Source organism: Meriones unguiculatus, chromosome 21, assembly GCF_030254825.1.
Source record: "Meriones unguiculatus strain TT.TT164.6M chromosome 21, Bangor_MerUng_6.1, whole genome shotgun sequence".
NCBI lineage: Eukaryota > Metazoa > Chordata > Mammalia > Rodentia > Muridae > Meriones > Meriones unguiculatus.
This window is the reverse complement of record NC_083368.1, coordinates 9,170,537-9,183,767: the sequence shown is the minus strand read 5'-3', so window position 1 is coordinate 9,183,767 and position 13,231 is coordinate 9,170,537. Positions and strand designations below refer to the sequence as shown.

The following is a 13,231-nucleotide window of genomic DNA, read 5'->3' as shown; positions in this document are numbered from 1 at the left end:
TCTTTAAACTACCTTCTGTTTTGTTTTTTGGGTTTTGTTTTTGTTTTTGTTTTTCTTGAGACTGTTAAAGTTATTGGTAAAGTCTCTATAACCCATACTCAATGAAGGCCAAGGAGATATTTGGGTCTTGAAAAATCTGGCACATGCTAAAAATGTACATGCTAAAAATGGAACAGAACAGCCTTGAAGAGAAATCTCTAGTAGGCATAAGGCATACTACATTTCCAGCCTCTGTTGCTGCCAGGAGGGATTTCCATTCAGGGTTCCTTCAAAGAGAAACTCCTCATGATTCCTACACATAAATAACCCTTCCTAGTCATACCCTTCTCTGCTCAGACAAGGCTTGGTGCATTCCAGCACTAGAAAGTTGGGCCCCAAAGGGTCAGGAATTTAAGGTGACCCTCAGCTACACAGAAAATTTTAGTTTATCCAGGACTGCATGCAACCCTGCCTCAAAAAACAAAACATGAAGAAAAATCAAATCAATCAAACAAGTAAACAATGAAAATGAAAGCCTCCCAAACCAGCAAAAACTCCGAAGCGTTCAACCTTCAGGCCTTAGGTGACCCCAGGATAAGAAGGAACCTCTGAAATTTCTCTGTGCCATTGAGCCTGCAGACACACCTAACGTCATAATGAAGGGACCTGAATGAAGGGTACTGCAGTCAGCAGACATCTGAGAACAGCACTAAAGAGAAATGAAGAGGAGACACAGTGATGGTGATAATCAGCCAAACACTTGTACACTAAAAACAAACACCAGGGCTCCTCCAGCAGGGGCTAAGACCCAGGATTATTCTTTAACAAAACTGAAAGAAACTAAACTGCAGGGACAATTAGGAATCTTAAAGAAATGAGAAAATTTTAATATTTAATACTAATGGTAGAGAGACTTGAAATAAACCATTAAAATAAAAACCCCAAAGAGACAACAACAACAACAACAAAGGTCAATATAGAAACATCAAACATTTTCTAACAGGAACTTTTAAAATCTGAAAGGAAGGGAAGAGGAAAAAAATCAGAACGAAAATGAACTTACTGAATTATGTCAAAGAATTCCCTAGAGTTTGAGTTTGTATGGTTTGGAAACAACTAGTTACATAGAATAGACACAAGACTACTAAAACAATCATTACCAAGGAAATTCTCTTTCAGCCAATTTATTTTTATTTTTATTTTTTTGGCAACTGTATACATCCAAAAGTAAATAGGTGATCCCTGCGTCCCCCCACTTTTTCTTTCTTTCTTTCTTTCTTTCTTTCTTTCTTTCTTTCTTTCTTTCTTTCTTTCTTTCTTTCTTTCTTTCTTTCAGAAAGAGACAATGTTACTGCCTAGCTTCTTGGGAAACTGTTAAGGAAAAAAAAAACTGAGTGGATTATAATTTTGCAATATAAATTTGTTGTCTCCCAATTTTGGAGTTGCAAGACAGAAATTGTGGTATTGAGAGGGATAGCCTGTTCTGGAGCTTTAGGGAAATACTTTCTTGCATATTCACAGCATTACTTGATTGGCTAGAAATCTTAGGGATTTTGTCTTGTATTTGTTTAACTCCAATCTCTATCTTCATCATCAAATAGCATTCTCCTTACCTTGGAGAATGTCTTCACCTCACTTTCTTATTAATTTATATAAATGAATGCACCTTACTATACCATATCCTGTCCCCTGCTGTTCTTCTCTCCTCCTCCCTCTCTTCCTCTTTTTTCCTCCTCCTTTGAACACACCTAGGTTGGCCTCATGCCATGTTCCATGTTGGCTTCAGTTTTAGGATTCTTGTCCCCTCACCCTCCCAAGTGCTAAGATTCTGGGTGCATCATTATGCCTAACCCATTTTATTCTCCCACTGCCATTTTTAAAGAAAAAAGATGTGTGTCTGTGTGGAACTAAGTGTGTGTGAGAGGTGAAGCTATCAGAGGAGGCAGTTAGATCTTCTAGAGCTGGAGTTACAGGTGGTTGAGAGCTGTCCATTCTGGGTGCTGGAAACCCAATTCTGGTTCTTGGCAGAGTATTACAAGCCCTTAACCCCTGAGCCATCTCTCCAGCCCTATAACCCACTTAATTAAAGGGCACCAGCCATATTGTATTGGCACCCTCTCCATTAAAGTTATATCGCATCTTAATGAAATTAGTCAAGGTATGAGCAAAGCCTATTTTCATGTAAGATTGCATCCTGAAGTTCTGAAGGCTAAAAGTTTTCAAAAATATATTTTGAGAGATATGTTTCAATCTATAATAGCCACTGACAAAAAAAAATAAGTAACATAATACAATGAGATTTCAAGGACAAACTAGAGAAGTCTGTTGGTATGGATAAAAAGAGTGGCAGCTGGTCATTATAGCCATGCAAACACTAGCACAGATTACATCCATACATACTGACACTGAATTTACAAGGACCGGTGGTCACAGAGGACAGCAAATCATGTTTTCTGATAACAAAATTACTATTCGATAAATCCATTTCTAGTTTAGAATCGTCTCATAGATAAATTAAATACAGACGAGCAAAAATGTAGACTGTGGCAACATAAAAGCAGTAGTAGCATATGGATTATGCTAGATCCCTGAACTTGAGGGCAGAGCAGGAGAAATCTGTACCTTGAACATCTTAATTTCACATAACCTTGAACCAAAGTCTCTATCAAGACAAAGAGCAATTATTCCTATAGCTTGTATGTTGAAGGTGACCAAGAGGTACTAAGGCTCGCTGAGACATGGCAAGTACCATCCTCTCTCACATGCCCACACTCACTGATCTCTCTGCTTAGAAATAACATTTATATGGTTTGTTCCCACCACTCATTCTGATCTGTCCCAGTCTGTGGTGGAGAGAACCATACAAAAAAACTAAAAACGAAAGAGAGATTCGGGGTAAGCATATTGGCAGCTGGAGAACAAATAACACCGAGCTATATTTTTATTTCTTAAAGCAAGAAATCAGAACAGGCATAATTAACACATCAAAAAAAGATAGTGGGTTGCAGCCAGGCAGGATGGCATATGCCTTTAGTCCAGCACTCAGAGTGGCAGAGTCAGGCATATCTCTGTAAGTTCAAGGCTAGCCTAGTCTACAAAGTGAGTTCAAGACAGCCAAAGGTAAACAGAGAAACCTTGTCTCAAAAAAACAAAACAAACAAACTAAAAATAATAATGGGTCACATAGTGTTTCAAGACATACAGAGAAGATGTGGTGTAACAGAGTCTTCATAGACATTCACTTGTTAACTTTTCAGGAGCTTTGTAAGCTGGTTACTGATAATTACCATTATTAGAAATAAAATTACATAAATTTACAACTATAAAGTCAATACCGTAAGCAAAGATGGCAAATACTTGAATTTGTCACTCGCAAATTGTTTACTTACATTTTCCTGTCAGCCCCACTTTCGGCTTATTCTCGGCATCTATCTGACGGAGCGCTCCCGCAATACTGTCTCCTGACTGGAGGCGCTGTAATGTCAGTAACGCCAGCCGCTACCCACCTCCTGACTGGAGGCGCTGTAACGCCAGCCTGGTAGCTTTAAACGAGGATGAGAATATCCATCCCACAAAAAAGTCATCAAGCACGACACACCACAGCGTGATTTGTTATTTGCATATTGTCTAGACTTAAGCAAGTAACAGAAGACATGCTGATAACGCTGATTAAAATTTAAAGAGTGTCATTAGTGAGGTCACCTCATTATAAACAGCTTGGACAATGGAGGGGTGTTTTTGTTTGAGAACCAATACTTAGTGTGGCAATGAAAGTGCACCATTGGTGAGCACTTTCATTTATGAACTATGAAATTCAGTGTGTCTACATTTGATTTTTATCTTATTTATAAAAATACTAATGTTTTAAATATCAACTAGCCCTCATATTGGTTGGATAAACCTGGAGAGCTAATCATTAATTTAACAATACTCTCTCTTTTTAATGTGTGCTGGTGTTTTGCCTGCATGTATGTCTGGATGAGGGTGTCGGATCTTCTGCAACTAGCGGTACAGACAGTTGTGAACTGCCATATGGGGGCTGGGAATTGAATCCAGGCCCTCTGGAAGAGCAGCCGGTGCTCTTAACTACTAGGCCCTCTCTCCAGCCCAATTTAACAATTCTTAACCTTGGACACAAACTATTTTTGTGAATATTTTCCAAAATAACACTTGAAACAGATATTCAGTCTACTCTTCAAAAGGCTGAGAGCTTTTTCTGTTGTTCGGTCTTAAATTTTGGGAGATTATTCTACAGAGGGAATAGTCATTCCCTTTTATCTTTTTATCTGTTATATTAGTAGGGGAAATGATTATTCCTTGCTTTACAGACTGTTCTAGCTTTACAGAGAAAATTACACATAAAAAAACACTGTGACTAAACAGAAAAACCTCTTTCCCTGCAAGCTTCGGGAAGGGTTGCCTGGTTCTCAACGTCCTAGAAAGGGCATGATTCTTCAGGGCAAATAGTAACTCAAACTACTTATCAGGGAACTTATGTGCTGACTAAACTCAGTGTTCTTCAGTTACATCCAAAGGAATCACCTCGCTCTCTGTATGTCGCTGGTACAGGACCACTCTGGGGAGAAAAAACAGGCATAACCACTGAAGTGTACAGGCTTCAGGAAGTTTGCTGCTTGGTCCGTCACCTGGAAACTACCTATGTCCTGCCAGTAGATATGAAACCATAACGCTAACTTCATAGTTTTTAACTAAAACAAAATTCTTCAAAGCCTTTAACATTTAGCATTGAAAAACTCTCACTCGAGTAGAGTTAAATAAAAAAACATAACTTCCAAATATTATACTAGTCAGCATAAGGAAATCCTCTCTTCCTTGATTTATTCAGGACTTGAGAGAAGTAAGGAAGGAGCCCATCATTTCAGAGTGCAACTCGAAGGCAGACAACAGCATCGGTAGTAGAAACTGGTGACTGGACCCGCCCTACAGCAGTGGGTATGTAGATTTGTTCCAACACTTGCTTCCACCCGTTTCTGAGGCCGCACATTTCAGAAAACCTTCAATTTACCATTTACCAAAATCTTCAATGCTACCATTCCCTGCAAGCTGATATCAAAGTATAGAAATGACTATAAATATAAATAATAACAGCTAACAGGATGAAAACTAGATACAAAGAAGCAAGTCTACTGTCTTATGATGCACGAAATTCCTCATTCAAGGAATAGTAGCTGAAAGAAGTGTGGTAGCACACTCAGTGATGCAGCTGTGGCGGTGAGGCAGGCAGCGCTGAGATTTAACTAAGAATGTGGCAAGATGGGGACTTGAATGCTACCCTTAGGAGCGACAACTGGAGCAGTCGCCTGGAAAGGCAAACCGGCAGCACCCACTGAATCTGAAAATCCTCATCTCCTGTCATCAACAGCCTGCTTGCAGGTGTCTGTCCCAGAGAATACCGCACACCGCTACCTGAGATGTGTGTTACAGTGTCCACTGAAACATCAGGTGTCTCAGTGGAAGAGAAAAATAACCTAGTTATCTCTCTGCAGGGCTACAAAAGCAAATACCTGTGATTTATGTGGTTTGCTCAAGTAATGGAATGTTGTATTATAGTACAAGTAAAAATACTGCTAGGTATAGTGACATAAAAATGTTGAGGGGGGAAATTTTTGAAATATAGAATATCGTCGCTCTGAATTTGCAGTACAAAATGTGAGGCAGCACACTTTTTAGCGATAATGCAAATGAAATAAAGTTCACTGTAAAGAGATTTATTTATATCAACTTGTTCTGTAAAAGATGAGGAAAGCTACCAGATGCGGACTTTCATCTATTTGCAAATTTCTCTTTCACTAAGGTGAGTAGGAAACATATTAATGACTCTTTAATCTTGGTAGTACAGCATGGATGGTATATGTTTTTAAATTTTTCTATGTTTTTTTTTTTTTTAAGTTTTAGGGTAAACCACTTTGGTGAAAAGGATAAGAAGAAAATACAGCTATTCATCACTAGGGTGGTTAAGGGCTCATTGTCATAACATTTAGAATCACCATGGAGACAATCCTCAAGGTAAGACTGCAAAAATGTTTCCAGTTTTAACTAGGAAGGGAAGGCCCGTTGCCAGTGTGGCTGGCACGGCTCCACGAGCTGAGGTCTCAGAGGGTGCTGCTGAGTGGATAAGGTGCTTGTTTGCAAAAGCGTTAGGACATGGATTTGGAGTCCCAGAATTCCAGGAGAAGACAGACACAGCACTGCATGCCTGTGAGCCTAGGTCTGAAAGGGGCAGAGACAAAGGGCTGCAAAGGCTTGTTGGCCAGCCAGCCTAGCTCAAACGTCAAGCTATGTAGGTTTAGTGAGTGACTCAATCTCAAACAAAAGTAAAAACAAAGTGCAATAGTGTAGGACACACAAAATTCACGTCTGGGCTCTGCACACGTGTGCAGCACTTACACACACATGTGCACATGACACACGATACTCGCCTCCTCCCAAGCCATGTGGCTAGGGTCTGTCAAATTCGCCATTATAGATAGATCCTCTTACACACATGACCATTTATTTCTGCTTTGGGTGCCTAGGTGAGTAGATGACCTCCTCCTTCCCCCCTCTATACCCGAAATAGAAATCAAGGAAGGTTGTAACTACTCCTTCATCTTCCTGCTGTGAGAAAACTGCTTCTGCTAAGCTGCCCAGGGGATCAGATATTTGTTCTTTACTTAACAACTGTCAAACCACACTAATTGCTGATAAAATAGTCTTTAAAATAATCACTGAATGACATGGACTATGTAATCCAGACATGTTTGTGTTATGCCAGGATCACGAGACCCTTAGAGACCACCAGGACACAACTCAATGCAAAAGCAAGAGAGCTTTATTATGAGAGCAATTGAACTCAGGACCCAAGTCTCACTGATACAATAGTAGAGAAGTGGGACCCCTAGCCCTGGGTAGACAGGGTTTTTAAAGGAAAAAGCAAAAGCAGGGGGGTTCCATGACAGCAAGCAGGGGCAGGGGGTTCATGCCTTGGCATTACATTGGGTAAAAGTCAGAGGGCCGGGGTAACCTTCTAGCTGAAGTCTAACTTACAATGGCTATTCTTCTAAAGTATATCTGGAACATTGGGGAGAATTTTCCCACCCGATTCTCATTGATTGTTGCTAGGGAGATTGTCTCTGTTTTCTACCAAGTATTTATTCTGTGATATTTCCTGGAAGCTGTTAACTTTGTTTTCTGCCAAGTGCACATTCTGTGATATTTACTGGTACCTGAGTTCAGCTCCCAGTCAAAATGGCTTCTCATTTCAAAATGGAGTCACCCAAGCCAACTTAAACTCCTCATTTGCAAATGTTAGCAGCTAACAACCTGAGAGAAAATGATCAGTGTTTATAAGCATCAGGAGTGTGCATGTGTGTATTAGCATATAGCTACACTAGGAAAGCTGGATCTGAGAGGACTGGAGTAAGTGTGATCAAGGGACAGTATGTGTAACTCCCAAGTAATCAATAAAATAATATGAAAAAAAATGAAATTTCTTTAAAAAAATCAATACAATGCCAGAAGTTAGTAGCAGGTCATAATTTTGCCAGAAATGATCCATATTTTTCAAGGTGAGTGCTGTCCTCTAATTCCTAATGATGGTGGTGAAGACAGGTGAGATGGGGCTCAATGGGAGCACCAAGGCCTCCACCTGCAATAATGTTTATACATGTAAGAGCAGAGAATGAATAGTCTTGTCATGTTTTTATGATAGCTATGGCCACTTTAGTGGTCCACATAAATTGTCTTGGGGATTAAATTATATTACTGAGAGAGCAGATGCTACATAGAGGTGAGGCACTTTCCCTGTGGCAATCTTCCAGTGAACCAACTAATGGTTTCCAGGCTTATCTCAAGGGACCGCTGTCATTCCCCTTTAAAAACCATTCAACCTCCCAATGCAGCCTTGGAGGGCAAAAATGAAGGTAATGATTTTGGGGGAGTGGCTATTTGTTGGGAAGGAATTAGGTCAAACTTATTTTACATTCCACATTAGTAATAGAACAGCTCTTGATAGTGGCATTAACTATTGCCAGCTGGGGCAGAGTCCAAAGTAACCTATCTGGAAGAGTCACCTCCTACATATTGCTTGAAATCCCTTGGGCTACGGCTATCTTACCATGGTGATGCACCTTTTTCGAAGAAGAGCCTGCCCTTTGATTATCCCTAATGTGTTTAAGCTGTAGGTAAGACATGTGGTGACCAGTAGAGCTGAGGCTAATGCTCTAGGTAATACTGTCTTGGGATGCAACTCTGAAACAGCACACAGCAAACCAACTCTGCTTCACATACACACACACACACACACACACACACACACAATGTTGTTATTGTTGTTACAAGGACTGGTTACTTAATAACTTCAATATTCTTTTGTGCTGCTTGCTTCGGCAGCCCATATACTAAAATTGGAACTATACAGAGAAGATTAGCATGGCCCCTGCACAAAGATGACACAAAAAATCATGAAGCATTCATATTTTTGAAATTAAAGTCTTCCTAGAATTCAAGAAAATGAAGGTACAACATACCCTAATTTATGGGACACAATGAAAGCAGTGCTCAGAGGAAAATTTGTAGTACTAAGTGCCTTCAAGAAAAATTTGTGACATCTCATACAAGCAACTTAATGGCCCAACTGAAAGCCCTAGAAAAAAAAAGAAGCAGATACACCCAAGAGGAGCAGACGGCTGGAAATAATAAAACTCAGGGCTGAAATCAATCAATTAGAAACAAATAAAACTATTTAAATAATTAATGAAACCAAGAGTTGGTTCTTTGAGAAAATCAACAAGATAGACAAATCTTTAGCGAAACTAACTAAAAGTCAGAGAGAAACTATCCAAATCAGCAAAATCAGAAAATAAAAGGGGACATAACATAACTACAGACACCGAGGAAATCCAAACAATCATTAGGTCTTACAAAAGCCCATGTGCCACAAACTTTGAAAATCTAAAAGAAATGGACAATTTTCTTGATAGATTCCATCTACCTAAATTAAGTCAAGATCAGGTAGAAAAATTGAATAGTCCTATATCACCCAAGGAAATAGAAGCAGTCATGAACAGTCTCCCTTCCAAAAAAAGTCCTGGGCCAGATGGATTCAGTGCAGAATTCTACCAGACCTTCAAAGAAGTGCTAACTCTAGTTCTTTTCAAACTATTCCACAAAATAGAAAAAGAAGGAACATTAACAAACTCATTCTATGAAACCACAGGCACCTTGATACCTAAACCACACAAAGACCCCTCCCCCCCAAAAAAAAGAGAACTTCATATCTATCTCCCTTATGAACATGGATGCAAAAATACTCAACAAAACACTTGCAAACCAAATTCAAGAACACATCAAAGATATCATCCACCATGACTAAGTAGGCTTCATCCCAGGCATGCAAGAGTGGTTCAACATATGGAAATCCATCAATGTAATCCACCACATAAATAAACTGAAGGAAAAAAAAAATCACATGATCATCTCCTTAGATGCCAAAAAAGCATTTGATGAAATCCAACACCCATTCATGTTTAAAGTATTGGAGAGATCAGGGATACAAGGCACATACCTAAACAGAGTAAAGGCAATAGACAGCAACCCTATAGCCAACATCAAACTCAATGGAGAGAAACTTAAATCAATCCCACTGAAATCAGGGACAAGGCAAGGATGCCCACTCTCTCCATATCTCTCCTTATTGCTTTTGTCAAAAAAAAAAAAAAAAGCAATAAGACAAGTAAAGGAGATCAAGGGAATAAAAATCGAAAAGGAAGAAAGTCTCTGAAGAAAGAAACTGAAAAAAGATATCAGAAGATGGAAATATTTCCCATGCTCATGGATTGGTAAGATTAATATAGTAAAAATGGCCATCCTGCCAAAAGCATTCTACAGATTCAACACAATTCCCATCAAAATACAGCACAATTCTTTACAGATCTTGAAAGAAAGATTTTTCAGTTTCATTTGGAGAAGCAAAAAATCCAGAATCTCCAAAACGATCCTATAAAACAACAGATCATCTGGAGGTATCTCCATCCCCAATCTCAAGCTGTACTACAGGGCAACAGTAATAAAAAACACATGATATTGGCATATAAACAGAAAGGAGGATCAATGGAACTGAATAGAAGACCCAGAAATAAACCCACACACCTACCAATGCTTGATTTTCGACAAAGAAGCCACAACCATTCAATGGAAAAAAGACAGCATCATCAACAAATGGTGCTGGTCCAACTGGATGTCTACATGCAGAAAAATGAAAATACATCCATATTTATCACCCTGCACAAAACTAAAGTCCAAGTGGATCAAAGACCTCAACATAAAACAAGACATTCTAAATCGGTTAGAAGAAAAAGTGGGGAACAGCCTAGAACTCATTGGCACTGGAGATAACTTCCTGAACAAAACACCAACAGCACAGGCTCTAAGAACAACAATTAATAAATAGGACCTCATGAAACTGTAAAGCAAAAGATACTGTTGTCAGAACAAAATGACAGCCTGCAGACTGGGAAAGAATCTTCACCAACCCTATATCTGACAGAGGGCTGATATCCAGAATATATAAAGAACTAAAGAAGTTAAAAAGCAATAAATCAAGCAATCCAATTAAAAAATGGGGTACGGAGCTACACAGAGAATTCTCGATAGAGGAATATAGAATGGCAGAGAAGCAGTTAAAGAGATGCTCAATGTCTTTAGCCATCAGAGACATGCAAATCAAAACGACCCTGAGATTTTACTTTACACCCATCAAAATGGCTAAAATAAAAACTCAAGTGACAACACATGCTGAAGAGGTTGTGGAGAAAGAGGAACCCTCCTCCATTGCTGGTGGGAATGTAAACTGATACAACCACTTTGGAAATCAATCTGGCACTTTCTCAGACAATTAGGAATAGCACTTCCTCAAGATCCAGCTATACCTCTCCTAGGCATATATCCAAAAGATGCTCAAGTACACAACAAGGGCATTTGCTCAACCACTTTGTAGCAGCTTTATTTGTAATAGCCAGAACCTGGAAACAACCAAGATGCCCCTCAGTTGAGGAATGGATACAGAAATTGTGGTACTTTTACACAATGAAATACTACTCAGCAATTAAAAACAAGGAAATCATGAAGTTTGCAGGCAAATGGTGGGATCTAGAAAAGATCATTCTGAGTGAGGCATCCCAGGAGAAAGACACACATGGCATATACTCACTTACATAAACCTATAAACTATGATAAACATAATGAAATCTATACACCTAAAGAAGATAAACAAGAAAGAGGACCCAGGATAAGATGATCAATCCTCACTTAGAAAGACAAATGAGATGGATATAGGATATAGGAGAAACAAGTAACAGGACAGGAGCCTATAGCACAGGGCCTCTCAAAGACTCTACCTAGCAGTGTATCAAAGAAGATACTGAGATTCATAACCAAACCTTCGGCAGAGTACAGGGAATCATATGAAAGAAGGGGGAGTTAAGATGACCTGCAGAGGACAGGAGCTCCACAAGGACCAAATATATCTCGGCACAGAGGTCTTTTATGAGACTGTTTCTCCAACCAAAGACCATGTATGGATATAACCTAGAACCTCTGCTCAGATGTAGCCCATGGTAGCTCAGCATCCAAGCGGGTACCCTAGTAAGGGGAACAGGGACTATTTCTGACAGGATCTCAAAGGCTGGCTCTTTGGCTACCCCATTCCCCAAGGGAGGAGCAGCCCTGCTAGGCCACAGAGGAGGACTTTGCAGCCAGTCTTGAAGATATCTGATAAACCAGGATCAGATGAAAGGGGAGGAGGTCCTCCCCAATCTGTGGACTTGGAAAGGGGTAGGGAGGAGATGAGGGAGGGAGAGTGGCTTTGGGAGGGAATCAAGAAGGGGGATACAGCTGGGATACAAAGTTAATAAACTGTAACTAATATTAAAAAAATTAAAAGTTTTAAAAAAAGGTTCTACCTGTGTAAAGCCTTCTGTGTCTCTTTAAACAAAACAAAAAAAGAAAATATATCTATTTATAAGTAAACTTTCAGATAAGAAGAAATGAAAAGTAAAAGTGAAAAAATACAGGTAAGCCAGAGATAACTCTATTTTCTTTTTAATACATGATAAGAGCAAGGAGTGTGGGACTTTCTTCAGTAGTGTAGCACTGGCAAGGCGCTCATGCCCTGGAGAATAACCCTCAACACAGAACTGTGCACTGTTCTCTAATTAAAATTAGTGCAACTCTCTTTCTGTCTCTCTTTCTTTTACAGACACACACCATAAGGAAAATGACTATTATAAAGTATATTATATACACAGATGACATTATCAAAGAATAAATTTAAGGACTATTTTTTTTTTAAAGCTCAGATGTAAAGCTAGAAGACGCTGCAGACAGAAACAGTTTTCAGTGCACGTGTAGCCACACCCACCTATGCTTTCCTTGCTCATGCCACTGAGCCACTGAATGTGTGATGTAGAGTCTTTACAAAGGGTCCATTTTGTGAGACTAGTGCCTGGATAACAGTGTTTCTTTCCATTTCCATTTCAGTGTCTCAAAGGAGAAAATCAGAAAACAATGTTTTAAATTTGACACTACTTTGTTGTTTGAAGGTGTGCGGTGGGGCTGCTGTCCGTATAAGAACAACATGCTGAAGGATTTGTGGGGCTTTGACACTGTATTAGTGCAGTAAGTAAGAAATTCTCTAGACCCTGCCAATCAAAGAGTACTGAGAAGCCCCAGCATGCTCCTCACCTGGCAGCTGGTTAGAGATTCAGAACCTGGACCTGGGCTCACAGCTGCTGAGTCAGATTGCACATTTTCTAAGACCCTGAAGTGATTCATCTGTGCATGAACATTTAAAAGGCTGCTCTGGAATGAGGGGAAGAAAATTTCAGACGACTTTCTAGAGAGTTGTTTACTTCCCAGGAGGAACAGATGGCTGGGAGGCCTACTTGTCAGAATCTAAAAAGGCTTAGAGCACCCAGGAGCTAACAGTCAACAGATCATTACCATTGTTATGGTCATCAAATGCATGATGACTGAACTGACCAATTTTCTAGGAAGAAAGCATCTTTTATCAAAGTCAGTGTGGCTGGAGAAATTTCTATTGCATGTAGTCATGGCTGGTTGCGATAGCTGCACATCAAAAGGGACTGAGCTGAGCAGGGCTTCTGAGGAGTTGTGATTAATTACCTGGGGAGAGGAAAGGCTTCTCATTAGGAATTCCAGCCAGCCCTCAGGCCGAAGAAAACAAGAAAGCTAC

The 13,231-nt window shown here is 39.7% G+C and overlaps 1 protein-coding gene and 1 non-coding gene across 3 annotated transcripts in view; one reads left to right on the top strand and one right to left on the bottom strand.

The window, feature by feature from the left end:
* Positions 1-13,231, bottom strand: part of Grid2 (glutamate ionotropic receptor delta type subunit 2) — a 1,564,629-nt gene that overhangs the window by 502,160 nt on the left and 1,049,238 nt on the right. The gene's annotated exons all lie outside the window — the stretch shown is intronic.
* Positions 8,352-8,461, top strand: LOC132649793 (U6 spliceosomal RNA). The gene has a single exon (XR_009588310.1). It is a non-coding gene; the product is annotated as a U6 spliceosomal RNA (small nuclear RNA).